The following is a 14,756-nucleotide window of genomic DNA, read 5'->3' on the forward strand; positions in this document are numbered from 1 at the left end:
TAGAGGACATATATTAAAGGAAAAGGGTATATTGGAGTGTTTAGTCAAGATATTATCATAATGCAAACTGTATATGATATCTAGTATGACTAAGTACCAAGGTGTAAAATTAGAGTGTCCACCCTTTGTATCCTGGAACCACTGTGGACAAAGAAGCTAAAGGTTATTTTATACCTAGTAATATTAAGGCATTAAAACATATTGTTAGGAATCACTGTAGCTGAAGATTCTGGCTTATAATCATATTCTTTACCTATATCTATGGATAAGTACCCTAAGACACTATTATAGGCCTTTGGAGTTAAAGGCTGATTACATATATGCTCACTCTAAATCATTATTTCCATTGTTGCTGGTTTCTTTCTGATATATTGGATAGTCGAGGTTTTGTGTTGCTCCTCTTCCACTTGATTTGAACACTTCTCCACACTAAATGCTGACAACTACGGTGCTTGGAGTTTCTACCCTATTAGACCATTGTATTTGTTCTTGGAGTATTACATGTATATATGGTGTATATTCTAAGTATGTCAGAAAAGTGCTATCATTCTGTATTTATCCTTCTGCTGGCTTACTTCATTTAACATAATATTTTCTAGATCCATCCATATTGCTACAAAATCTATGATTGTATCATTTCTAACTGCTATGTACTATTACATTGTGTATAAATACCACATATTCATGATCCATTCATCTGTTGTTGGACATTGAGGATGGCTCCATATCTTGGCTATTGCACTAAGTGCTGCAATATAATGGAGTGCATACATACTATACATATTTTAGAATAAATGTCCTTTCATCTTGGGAATAGATACCCAGGAGAGATGGCTGGGTTACTTAGTATCTCAATTCTGAATTTACTGAGCATCTCCATACTGTTTTTCATAGGGGTGGGACCAGGCAGTATTCCCACCAGCAGTGGATAAGGATTCCTTTCTTACATATTTTCTGGTTCTGCATTTAATGCATAAATATTGACCAGAGTTAGTACTTCTTGATCTAGTGTTCCCTTGATCAGTAAGTAGTGACCCTCTTTGTCTTTTCTCACTTTCTTGAGGTTGAATAAAATTTGGTCTAATATAAGAATATTTGCCCCCGCTTTTTTTGTTTTCCATTAGCTTGAATAATTGATTTCCATCCTTTTATTCTAAACCTGTGTCTATCCTGTACTTTTAGGTGTTTTTCTTGCAGGCAACAAAATTCTGGTTTTTGTTTTCTAATCCAACTCTCTACTATGTGTCTTTTAATGGGAGATCTTAGTCCATTGACATTTAATGATATTATTGACAGAGGGCTGTTGTGCAGTTGTATTGTGTAGGATGGTTGTGTTACAATTGGGTGTTTGGATTGTGTAATTCATCTCTGAGTAAATACTTTAGAATCAGTTTTGTTTGCAAAAATAATTCAAGTTCTTTTTTGTCTGAGAAGGTTTTTGTCCTCTCTCCCATTTGAATGAGAGCTTTTCCGGGTACTGGACTCTAGGTTGGAAGTTTCTTTCATTCAGTCATTTAAATAAGTCATCCCACTGTCTTCTTGCTTAAATTGTTTCAAATGGGAGATCCGGTTTTATTTTTATTTTTCTTCCTTTGTTCTTGAAGTTTTTTTCCTTCCTTATTGCTTTAAGAAGTTCATCTTTCTGTTTGTTTTTTACCATTTGGATTACTATATGTATTGATGTTGGTTTAGGGTCTATTGTATTAGGGACTCATTTCACCTCCTGAATTTGCACCAGAGCTTCTGTCCAGAGCGTGGGAAAGTTTTCTGCTATTATTTCCCTGACCACTTGTTCTACCCCTTTCTCTCTTTCCTCCCTTTCTGGTAATCCTACAGTCTGTAGATTATTTCTTTTGCCTTTGTTCATTGAATACCTAACTTTTTCTTCCAATGCTTTACCTTTAATTTCCTTATTGGCTTCATTGTCATTTTTGGTTTGTAGTTTTTCTTCAAGTTTTTCTATGCAACTCTCCAACTGTGTAATTCTGCTATTATTTCTTGTTAAGACTTTTTAAAAAATTTCTTTAATTCCATTTATATGGATTCTCTCGTCTTCTGTAAAAGTTCTTTGCATTTGTTTATTTGTTCATCTATAATTTCTTGAACTCTCTGACTAGGAATTCCTTGATTTCTGTTGCCATGGCATTCATTGCCACTTTTTAGGTCCTCATCTATTTGGCTCATACATTTTGGTAGACTTGGAAATTTGCTAGGATTACTCTCAATAATCTCAGTTGCTAGTGTCTTCCTAGTTTACCCATATTTCTTTGCATTTGGTGGTCTGGCTTGGAGTGTTCTGCCTTTGAGTATCATCCCTCCTTTGTCACCTGTGACATGAGGCTGATTCCTTTCTCTGGAGTGTGGCTCTATGCTGGTCTGATGGCTGCTCTTGCTGAGGTTTGGTCCAGCCCTCAAGTCTCCTCCTTACTTTACATGCTAGAAGGCATAAGTTCCCCCCCACACCTTGCCCAATCAGGGCAAGGTTTCCTCTCTCCCTTTATCTGTCAGAGGTGTGGCAGATCACTGCCATCAGGGCCTGGGTCAGATTCCCCCTCTCCCTCTACCAGTCAGAAGGTGTGGTTCACCTCTCTGGATTCAGCTTTTAACATAGCTTGACTCTAGGACGATTCCTGATCTGTAATTTCTGTAAGCCATTTTTTATAGTGCCACAAGATCATATTGCTGATGAAACCTGTGCTCCAGATTCTTTCCCTATCAGACTATTTAAAAAAGCATAAAGGTTCTGGGGGAGGGAGGGTGGAAAAAAAAAGCATAAAGGTTATATGTATATTTCTTTTGTATGTTTCTTTAGGTGTATGTCTTTAATGTGAATAATTTTTATTGTGTACTCCTTTATGTAGATGTTTCATAGATGTAGTTTTCCCTCAATTTGTACTTGTTTAGTAGAAAATTCTAGATCTTTGTTGTCCATCCCCTATTCTACCCGTAATCTTACCTGCTAATAATACCTGCCCATTTCTGGGAGAGATCTTTGGTAGGTAACAAAAGGTTTGGCCACAAGGGAGGAGAGGGAATTTGAGAGGATTTTGGAGGATGGACAGAGCAGGAGGAGAGATGGTTCAAAGTCAAGGTACAATACAGGTTTGAGAAACAAGCTACAATGCAGGGCTGAATAGGGATCCAACGTAAGAATTTTGATAGGCCACACATGTTGGAAGGGCTGAATAAAGCTGATATTTCCTGAACCCTGACTGCCTGTGAGTTTTCTTCCTGCCACTATTCTGAAGCAGCAGACCCAATGGCTGGAGAGGTAGTTGCAGACACATGGTCCTAGGCTTGAGGAGAAAGGCCTCTCATCTCTCCATCACTATCCACCACCTTCTAGCCAATATAAAGGGCTTTATGCAACAGATTTTTACCTTTGAGTTCTGCATTTCTACTAGAACAGAATATAGGGATTATTTAGCTTGTTATTATTACCCTCTTATGCACCAATGGTATCCTGTGGCATTGTTCCCTCTCGCATTGACACATAAAATGTTGGAAATCTTAGATAAGAGAAATAGAAATAGGAATAGCACCCTGAACACTTGTTATAATGTCTTGTCTTAGGCTTCAGTTGCTCAGACATCAGCTCTTTACTCCTAAACCTTGGGTTCCATCTTTGGAATCACCATTCAAAATAATTGATCTTCTAATTAGTTAGGCCTTTGTCCTAATTTGAAACTAATTTTCTTCAGGGTGGGCTCCTATGCCATTCTCACGATGACTTGGAAACAGCAATGGCTTGTTTCTAGGGCAGGTTTCCTTGCCATGCCACCTAATAGTAAATTGAAACCTAGATGCCCCTCGTGATGTTCTGACATTGACATTGGATCAGGGCAAAACTCAAGATCTCTAATTGCTGAAACCTGACTCTGACAACTATGATGAGAATTTTTCCTGGAACCATGAAGAAAGACCTTGGGGTTTGAAAAATTAGTCTTCCTGGAGCCTGTAGCTGGTTTTATTGCTGGATGCTTCATGGGTAAGGTTACCCTGTTTTTAAGCCAAACGTTTTTTTTCTATTTTCCTAATTTTTACTGCACATATGCAAAAAATTCACCTTTTTATCTTTCAGATAGTGTTTCTCATCATATGCATAGAACTTTTGGTTATTATTTACTTTGTTTTACTTCATATTTCTGCATTTTCTATTGAAATCAAGCAGGGGGAATTGTTAAAGTAACCGGTTTTCACTCTATTCTGAATAGTTCTTCTTTGCCTGTGCTTGTCACTCATGGACTAGATGTACCTCAGATTGGTCCCTTACCCCCTACCTGTTTCTACCCATGCGGGTGGTCCTTCTTTTCTCAATAAATACCTGGAGTCAGAGAGACTTTTGAAAGTTTGGTTCTGTAGCTAGCCTCTATTCATGTTGTTATCTTTTGATGACTAGCAGATAGCTTGTGGTGGAAGTTCCTTGAAACGGTTTTATTTCTTCAGTCTGTGTGGAATATTTGCTTCCAGACCTGTGTTCCCAATCCAGTGGGACTGCGATATGAGACTTCCACTACAGTACAGCATCCTGAAATTGATGGCTCATGGAGCTGCCAGAAGAGATTATAAACAATTCCTTAGTTAAATTCTAACTAAGAATATCAGAATGGACAGTTGTAGTGAGAGTGGAGTGCTCCAGTGTATGCCTTAAAGTGGTAAATGAATCTTTCTAAATTCATATATAAATTGGTACTATTATACTTGGTGGTAGTAGTGAAGTTGTATTGTAGTAGTGTGGGGTTGTGTTGTCTCACAATTAACAGTGCTCAAGAGCTATTTTATCCTTGCTCATGGTTCACTTCTAGGAGGTGCTTAGGTACCATGTAGATTAAACTATGTCTTAGCCCATTAGCTATAGCTTTAGCCCAATCACATTCTTGGGTGGAGTCTAAGAAAGGACTTTAACAATTGGAAATTAAACATTCTGCTACTGAACAACCAGTGGGTCAATGATATCAAAAAGGAAATCAAAACTTTCCTGGAAACATATGAAATGAAGACACATACTGCCAGAATCTATGGGACACAGAAAAAGCGGTCCTGAGAGAAAAATTTATAGCTCAACAAGCACACATCAGGAAGGAAGAAGGGGCATATCTGAATAACTTAGTGATGCAGCTCAAAAATTAGAAAATGACTAACAAAAGGAACCAAAAATAGGGAGACAGAAGGAAATAACAAAGCTGAAAGCAGAACTCAATGAAGTGGAAAAACAAAAAACAATCTGAAAGATCAAAGAAAGGAGAAGTTGGTTCTTTTAAAAAATAAACAAGATTGATAGACCATTGGCAAAACGCACAAAGAAAGAGAGAAATCAGATAACCTGTATTAGAAATAAAAAGGGGGAGATCACGACAGATATTGCAGAGATCAAAGGGTAATCAGAGACTACTTTGAGAGACTTTATGCTACTAAACATGAGAACCTAGAAGAAATGGAAAAATTCTTGGACACTTATAACCTTCCACAATTAAGTCAGGAAGATGTAGCATATCTAAACACACCCATCATTACTGAGGAAATTGAAACTGTAATCAAACATCTGGCAAAAAGAAAGCCCAGGCCCAGATGGATTTTCTAATGAATTTTTTCAATCTTACAAGAGGAGCTACTACCAATCCTAGCCAGGCTCTTCCATGAAATTGAAAAACAAAACAAAACAAACAAACAAAAAAAAAAAAACGGGAACACTCCCAAACAGCTTTTATGAAGCCAACATCACCTTGATACCAAAGCCAGACAGAGATTCTGCCAGAAAAGAAAATTACAGACTAAAATCCCTGATGAATGAGGATAAAAAGATCTTCAACAAAATCCTCGCAAGTAGGATCCAATGCATCATCAAGAAGATCATACACTATGACCAAGTAGGTTTCATCACAGGAATGCAAGGATGGTTTAACATCTGTAAATCTATCAACATCATATACAACATCAACAACAAGAAAAATAAAAATCACATGATCATATCAATAAATGCAGAGAAAGCATTTGATAAGTTCCAACACCCATTCTTGATCAAAACTCTTAGTAATACGGGAATGGAAGGAACCTTTCTCAATCTAGTTGAAGCCATCTACCACAAACCAATGGCAAATATTATCCTCAATGGTGAAAAACTAAAAGCCTTTCCTCTAAATTCTGGTACAAGACATGGCTGTCCGCTCTCACTCCTTTTCAAAATAGTACTGGAAGTTCTTGTTATAGCAACCAGGCAAGAAAATATATATCAAGAAATTCAGATAGGAAAGGAAGAAGTCAAGCTCTCATTGTTTGCATACGACATGATACTCTACTTAGAAAAACCTATGGACTCTACCAAAAAACTTTTAGAAACAATAGACTCATATAGCAAGGTGGCAGGGTACAAAATTAACACAAAGAAATCAATGGCCTTTTATACACCAATAATGATAGGGAAGAGAAGGAAGTGAACAAGGCAATCCCATTCACAATAGTGCCACACAAACTCAAATATCTTGGAGTCAACTTGACCAAGGACGTGAAGGACCTATAAAGAAAATTATAAAGCCCTGATCCAAGAAATAAGTGAGGACACATGGAAATGGAAACACATACCGTGCTCATGAATTGGCAGGATTAACATCATTAAAATGGCAATACTTCCCAAAGCATTATACAGATTTAATGTGATCCCCTTAAAAATACCCATGATATTCTTCAAAGAAATGGATCAAACATTTATGAAGTCCTTCTGAACTATAAACACCCTTGAATAGATAAAGCACTCCTAGGGAAAAGGAAAATGGGAGGCATTACTTTCCCCAACTTTAAACTGTACTACAAAGCAATAGTTATCAAAACAGCGTGGTATTGGAATAAAACAGACCCTCAGATCAGTGGAATAGGCTTGAGTTCTCAGACAGTATCTCCTAGCCATACAATTACCTAAGTTTTGACAAAGGAGCAAGAAATCCTAAGTGGAGCAGGAAAAACCTCTTCAACAAGTGGTGCTGGCAGAACTGGTTAGCCACTTGCAAAAAAGTGAACATAGACCTCCAGTTAATATCATGTACGAAGGTAAAATCCAAATGGATTAAAGACCTTGATATCAGACCTGATACCATAAGGTATATAGAAAAACACATCCGTAAAATACTCCACGACTTTGAGACTAAAGACATCTTCAAGGAGAAAACTGCACATTCCAAACAAGTGGAAGCAGAGATCAACAGATGGGAATACATTAAACTGAGAAGCTTCTGCACCTCAAAAGAAATAGTGCCAGGATACAAGTGTCACCCACCGAGTGGGAGAAACTATTCACCCAACAACCATCAGATAAGGGGCTAATATTCAAAATATACAGGGCACTGACAGAACTTTACAAGAAAAATACATCTAATCCCATCAAAAAATGGGGAGAAGAAATGAACATACACTTTGATAAAAAAGAAATACAAATGGCCAAAAGGCACATGAAAAAATGCTCCTCATCACTAATCATCAGGGAGATGCAAATCAAAACAACGATGAGATACCACCTCACACCACAAAGATTGGTGCACATCACAAAGAATGAGAACTATCAGTGCTGGCAGGGATGTGGAGAGAAAAGAACTCTTATTTACTGCTGGTAGGAATGCCGTCATGTCCAACCTCTATGGAAAGCAGTATGGAGATTTATCCAAAATCTGGAAATTGAGCTCCCACACGACCCAGCTTTTCCACTCCTAGGAATATACCCTAGGAACACAAAAATACAATACAAAAACCCCTTCCTTACACCTATATTCATTGCAGTACTATTTACCATAGCAAGACTCTGGAAACAACCAAGATGCCCTTCAACAGACGAATGACTAAAGACACTGTGGTACATATACACAATGGAATATTATGCAGCTGTCAGGAGAGATGAAGTCATGAAATTTTCCTATACATGAAATCTGTCATGCTGAGTGAAATAAGTCAGAGGGAAAGAGCAAGACGCAAAATAGTATCATTCATCTATGGGTTTTAAGAAAAATAAAAGTCATTTTTGCAACAATCCTCAGAGACAATGAGAGGAGGGCTGAAACTTCCAGCTCACTTCATGAACCTCACCACAGGAGTGGTGAGTGCAGTTATAGAAATAACTACACAGAGAACCACCATAATCATGTGAATAAATGAGGAAACTGGAAAGCCTGTCTAGAATACAGGTGGGGTGGAGTGGGATGGAGGGCGATTTGGGACATTGGTGGTGGGAATGTTGCACTGGTGAAGGGGGTGTTCTTTACATGACTGAAACCTAATCGCAATCATGTATGTAATCAATATGTTTAAATAAAGAAAAAATGTTCAAATAAAAAAAATTAAAATAAAAAATAATTTGGGAATAAACTCAACAAAGAACTTGAAAAAATTGCATATTGAAAAATTATATGTCAATAAAACATAGTAGAATTTTTATTAATATCTTTATTTAAATACCTTGATTACAAATTTGACTGTTGTTGGGCTTCAGTCTTGTAAACAACACCCTTCCTCACCAGTGCAACATTACATCACTGATGTCCCAAATCTCTGTCCTCCCCACCTCACCCCCACCTTTACTCTAGACAGGCTCTACTTTCTTCATTCATTTACATTGTTATAACAGTTCTCAATGTAGTTATTTCTCTAACTGCACTCACCACTCTCTGTGGTGAACTTCATGTCATGACCTGGATCTTCCAGCCCTTCTCTCTTTGTTTCTGAGGATTATTGCAAAAATGTCTTTTTTATTAATATTTTTATTTAAACACCTTGGTTGCAAACATGATTGGGGTTGAGTCTCAGTCATATCAGATGACACCCCCCATCACTAGTGTAAAATGTCTTTTATTTTTCTTAAAACACATAAATGGGAGACTATTCCTCATCTATCTCTCTCCCTCTCAGCATAATGGATTCCATGTACATCCATGTATTGGAAAAATTCATGACTTCATCTCCTGACAGCTGTATAATATTTCATTGTATATATGTACCACAGTTTCTTTAGCCATTCATCTGTTGAAGGACATCTTGGTTGTTTTCAGAGTCTGGTTATTGTAAATAGTGCAGCAGTGAATATAGGTGGGAGGAAGAGATTTTTGTATTGTATTTTTGTGTTCCTAGGGTATATATCCCTAGGAGTGGTATATCTGGATTGTATGGGAGCTCAATTACAGTTTTTGCAGGAAACTCTATATCGCTTTCCATAAAGGTTGGACTCGATGGCATTCCCGACAGCATTGAATCAGAGTTCCTTTCTCTCCACATCTCTGCCAACACTGCTTATTGTCATTCTTTGTGTAAGGTAAACTTTTGTTTTTCATCTTTGTACAGATCTGGAATGGCAATATAAATGTACATTACATATATGTAGTAGCTGCAAAGTGTTTTTCACTTCATGTGCATTTATTTATGTCTTGAAAAAAAAAAGCTGGTAGAATAATTCCTGCTAGAATAATACCAAAGATAAAAGTGGAACATTCTTATTAAAATATGCTACTTTACTCATAATCAGGGTGACAGATGATAATGGTGGGGAACAAAAAAATGGTGACTATGTAAAAAAGGTATTTAGGAATATATCAGTCATTTTCTTAAATATTTTAAAGACATTACATATAACTAGGAGAAATATTTACTGCCATCGTTTAAAAAGATTCCTGTCAATATAACATAAAATGGTAAACACCGAGAAAGAATTGTGAAAATGTAGTTGCTGACATCTTCTGTGTTCTATAAAATAAAAAGTTGATTTTTCCACAGGTGGCTTCTTAGATTTGGTACAATAATGTACTTCCATGTGATTGGTATTAAGCATCCATGCCTTTCTTTTCTACAATCTAACTATTTTGTAGAATCACCTAAGATCTCCCCACAAGACTGTGGTACTAATTGACTGAAAACATTTCTGAATTTAAAAAATTCAGATTTTCACAAAGGTTGAACTAGACGGCATTCCCACCAGCAGTGGATAAGAGTTCCTTTCTCTCCACATCCCCGCCAACACTGTTTATTCTCATTCTTTGTGATGTGTGCCATTTTCTGTGGTGTGAGGTGGTATCTCATCGTTTTGATTTGCATCTCCCTGATGATTAGTGATGTGGAGCACTTTTTCATGTGTCTTTTGGCCATTTGTATTTCTTCTTTGTCAAAGTGTCTGTTCATTTCTTCTCCCCATTTTTTGATGAGATTAGATGTTTTTTTCTTGTAAAGTTCTGTCAGTGCCTTGTATATTTTGGAGATTAACCCCTTATCTGATGGGTATTGGGTGAAAAGTTTCTCCCACTCAGTGAGTGGCTCTTGTATCCTGGGCACTATTTCCTTTGAGGTGCAGAAGCTTCTCAGCTTAATATATTCCCATCTGTTAATCTCTGCTTTCACTTGCTTGGAGAGTGCAGTTTCCTCCTTGAAGATGCCTGTAATGTCCTGGAGTGTTTTGCCTATGTGCTGTTCTATATATCTTATGGTTTTGGGGCTGATATCGAGGTCTTTAATCCATTTGGATTTTACCTTCGTACATGATGTTAGCTGGGGGGGTCTAAGTTCAATTTTTTGCAAGTGGCTATCCAATTGTGCCAACACCACTTGTTGAAGAGGCTTTCCCTGCTCCATTTAGGATTTCCTGCTCCTTTATCAAAAATTAGGTGATTGTATGTCTGGGGAACATTTTTTGAGTATTCAAGCCTATTCCACTGATCTGAGGGCCTGTCCTTATTCCAATACCATGCTGTTTTGATAACACTTATTTACTGCTGGTAGGAATGCCGTCTAGTCTAACCTCTATGGAAAGCGGTATGGAGATTCCTCCAAAATCTGGAAATTGACACAGCTTTTCCACTCCTAGGAATATACCCTAGGAACACAAAAATACAATACAAAAACCCCTTCCTTACACCTATATTCATTGCAGCACTATTTACCATAGCAAGAATCTGGAAACAACCAAGATGCCCTTCAACAGATGAATGGCTAAAGAAACTGTGGTACATATACACAATGGAATATTATGCAGCTGTCAGGAGAGATGAAGTCATGAATTTTTCCTATACATGGATGTACACGGAATCTATTATGCTGAGTGAAATAAGTCAGAGAGAGAGAGAAAAACGCAGAATGGTCTCACTCATCTATGGGTTTTAAGAAAAATGAAAGACATTCTTGCAATAATAATTTTCAGACACAAAAGAGAAAAGAGCTGGAAGTTCCAGCTCACCTCAGGAAGCTCACCACAAAGAGTGATGAGTTTAGTTAGAGAAATAACTACATTTTGAACTGTCCTAATAAGGAGAATGTATGAGGGAAATGGAGAGCCTGTTTAGGGTACAGGCGGGTGTCGGGTGGGGAGGATGGAGACTTGGGACATTGGTGATGGGAATGTTGCACTGGTGATGGGGGGTGTTCTTTACATGACTAAAACCCAAACACAATCATGTATGTAATCAAGGTGTTTAAATAAAAAAAATTCAGATTTTGACAAAACATGTTGAGATGCTTGAAATAAATTCATGGATCAGAATAGTAAGCAAGAACCCTTTGTGTTGTAAGAGTGTTCAGCTATATTAGCACAGGAATAATCTTCTAGGAAGTGAATCCAAATCTTGAAATGGCCATATTATTCCAGAAATTGAATTTCCACTAACATTTAAACTGAGTAAATAAAAAAAATACAATATATAAAACTATCCCTGAGAGTTTTGTTTTGCTTTAGGCAATCCTTAGTTCTCAGGGTGTACTTCTGGTTCTGTACATGGAGGTCCTTCCCAATGGACCACGTGGTACAGTAGATTGAACCTGTTACTTATTCATGCAAAGCACACACTGAATCCAAAGAGCTGTCTCTAACTCTACATCCAGAGATTTCCAATTAAATTACAGTATTATTAGTTCTTTTGTCATAAATCTAACAATCTCCTCTTAATACACACTTTATATAAAACAATTAAAATGATATGCAACTAAGCATATAGGATTCAAAGTACTTAGGATTATTATTAGAGGAATTAATTTACTATTAGATTAGAGTTAGATATAGTTATAATCATAGTTAGTTATAGTCTCTATAATCTGTTTTAGATTATAGAGATTCTGAGGCTTCAATTAGATGAATAAGAGTTATTATTAGAGGAAATTAATAATTTAGCAAAAACATTTCACAAGGGGCAAGAGAGGTGGTGTAAGCGGTAGGGCATCTGCCTTGCATGTGCTAACCTAGGATGCACCGTGGTTCAATCCCCTGGTTTCCCATATAGCCCCAAGCCAGGAGCGATTCCTGAGTAACCTCTGAACATCACCAGGTGTGGCCCAAAAACCAAAAAAAAAAAAAAAATCACAAAAAGTAAATACAGTGACAAAAATACATAAAATACATGCAAAATATTCAAGACCAAAATTAATGTCTTCAAGTTACACAATGTGAAATGATGAAAATGTAGTAACAGGAGTAAGAAATTTAATAGAAAACATATAATTAACGGGAAAGGAAGCGTTGGGAAGCACGCGAGCGGGCCAGGGAGCCAGGAACCAGAGAGCAGCGCCAGAAAGGTGGTGAAGTTGGAAAGGAAGTGCTGGGAAGCACACGAGTAGGCCGAGGAGACAGGGACCAGCGAGCACCACTGGAGAGGCGGTGAGGTTGGGAAGAAAGTGCCGGAAACACGCAAGCGGGCTGGGGAGCCAGGGAGAAACAAGCAGCACCAGAGAGGAGGTGAGGTTGGGAAGAAGGTACTAGGAAGGTACGAGTGGACCAACGGAGAGTCACCATAACAGGTATCCCAGGAGGACCCTGAGTCCTGAGAGAGAGGCCAGGTGGAGCTCGAAAACTTTCGCCAACTAGCCATCGTGGCTAGACAGCTTACGGTGGTGGTGGTGGTGGGGGGAGGCAGAGAGCCATGGGGAGCAGTGACTAGAGGGCCAAGAAGGAAGCACAGGCTGAATCCCAGGTGGACTCATCTAGGCTCAACAGTGCCCTCTGCCACTGTGGTCAGGAAGAGAACTACACTGTCTCACAGGAAAGAGGTAATAGACCATGCTTTTCTGGAGGATGGGGGAGGGGCCAAGCCTCAGCAATATACCCACCAGCACTCGAGAAGGGACCCAGCCCCAACACACAGGTGACAAAAGTAATCTGAATTCAGAAGGCACTGCACTCTAAGCCACACCAATATAAGGAAAGGAATATGGGAAGATCAAGGAAGACCCTGAATTCAGGGAATATGGAAAGGATTCCTAATAAATTTCCAAGTCCTCCAAAATGCACAGACCCAACAGAAGAAGATCTTAAATTAGCCATGAGGAATGAAATGCAAGCCATGTTGAGGAAATGAAAAAAACACTAGCCAGTGAATACAAGAAATCCATGGACAAACAGATCAACCAACTAAAAGATGAATTGTTACAAAATATGAGAGACTCCATGCAAACAGAATTAAAGGAATTACATACAACCATAGAAAGCCAGAAGAGCAGAATCACACAACTTGAGAATCATTTAGAACAACTCAAAGATAAACTACAAACAAAAGACAACAAAGAAGCCAACAGAGCAATAAAAGGTAAAGCACTGGAAGTAAAAGTCCAGTATTTAATGAACAAAGACAAAGGAAACAATCTAAGAATTGTAGGTATACGAGTAGGAGAGGACACAGGGAAAGGAGAAGAACAATTATTCAGAGAAATAATAGCGGAGAACTTTCCCACCCTCTGGAAAGATGCATCTGAGCAAATCCAGGAGGTGAAAAGGATCCCCAACAAAATAGACCCTAACAAACCAACACCAAGACACATAGCAATTCAAATGGCAAGAAACAAAGAGAAAGGCGATCTACTTAAACAAATAAGAGAGAAAAAAACCCCGCATATACAAAGGAAGGAATATTAGAATCAAACCAGATCTCCCATATGAAATATTTCAAGCAAGAAGACAGTGGAATGACATATTTAAATGACTGAATGAAAGAAATTTTCAACCTAGAGTTCACTATTCAATGAAACTCTCATTCACATGGGAAGGAAGACTAAAATCATTCTCAAACAAAAATGAACTCGCATTATTTGTGCAAACAAAACTGACCCTAAATGACCTACTCAGAGATGAATTATATAATCCAAACCCCCAATTGTAATGACAACCACCCTAAACAACACAACTACACAACAGCCCTCTCTGTCAATAATCTCCTTAAATGTTAATGGACTAAACTATCCCATTAAAAGACACATAATGGAGAACTGGATTAGAAAACATAAACCATATTTTTGCTGCCTACAAGAAACACACCTACAAGTACAAGATAAGCACAGGCTTAGAATAAAAGAATGAAAATCAATTATTCAGGCCAATAGAAATAAAAAAAAGCAGATGGCGATTCTGATATCAGACCAAATTGCATTCAACCTCAAGAAAGTGATCAGAGACAAAGAGGGTCACTACTTACTGATCAGGGGAACACTAGATCAAGAAGTGCTAACACTGGTTAATATCTATGCACCTAATGCAGAGCCAGCAAAATATATACATATTTTTGCAACTGCTTGCAAAACTGAAGAAACACTTGAAAGGAAATGTAATTGTAGTTGGAGATCTGAATACTCCACTATCACCATTGGACAGATCCACCAGACAGAAAACTAACAAAGAAATAAGAGCCCTAAATAAAAAACTAGAAGAACTAGGACTAATAGACTTATATAGGGCCCTCCACCCCCAGAAAGCAGAATACACATTCTTCTCAAGTCCACATGGGACCTTCTCCAGAATAGACCATACCTTAAGATATAAA

Source organism: Suncus etruscus, chromosome 7 (genome assembly GCF_024139225.1).
Source record: "Suncus etruscus isolate mSunEtr1 chromosome 7, mSunEtr1.pri.cur, whole genome shotgun sequence".
Classification (NCBI taxonomy): Eukaryota; Metazoa; Chordata; class Mammalia; order Eulipotyphla; family Soricidae; genus Suncus; species Suncus etruscus.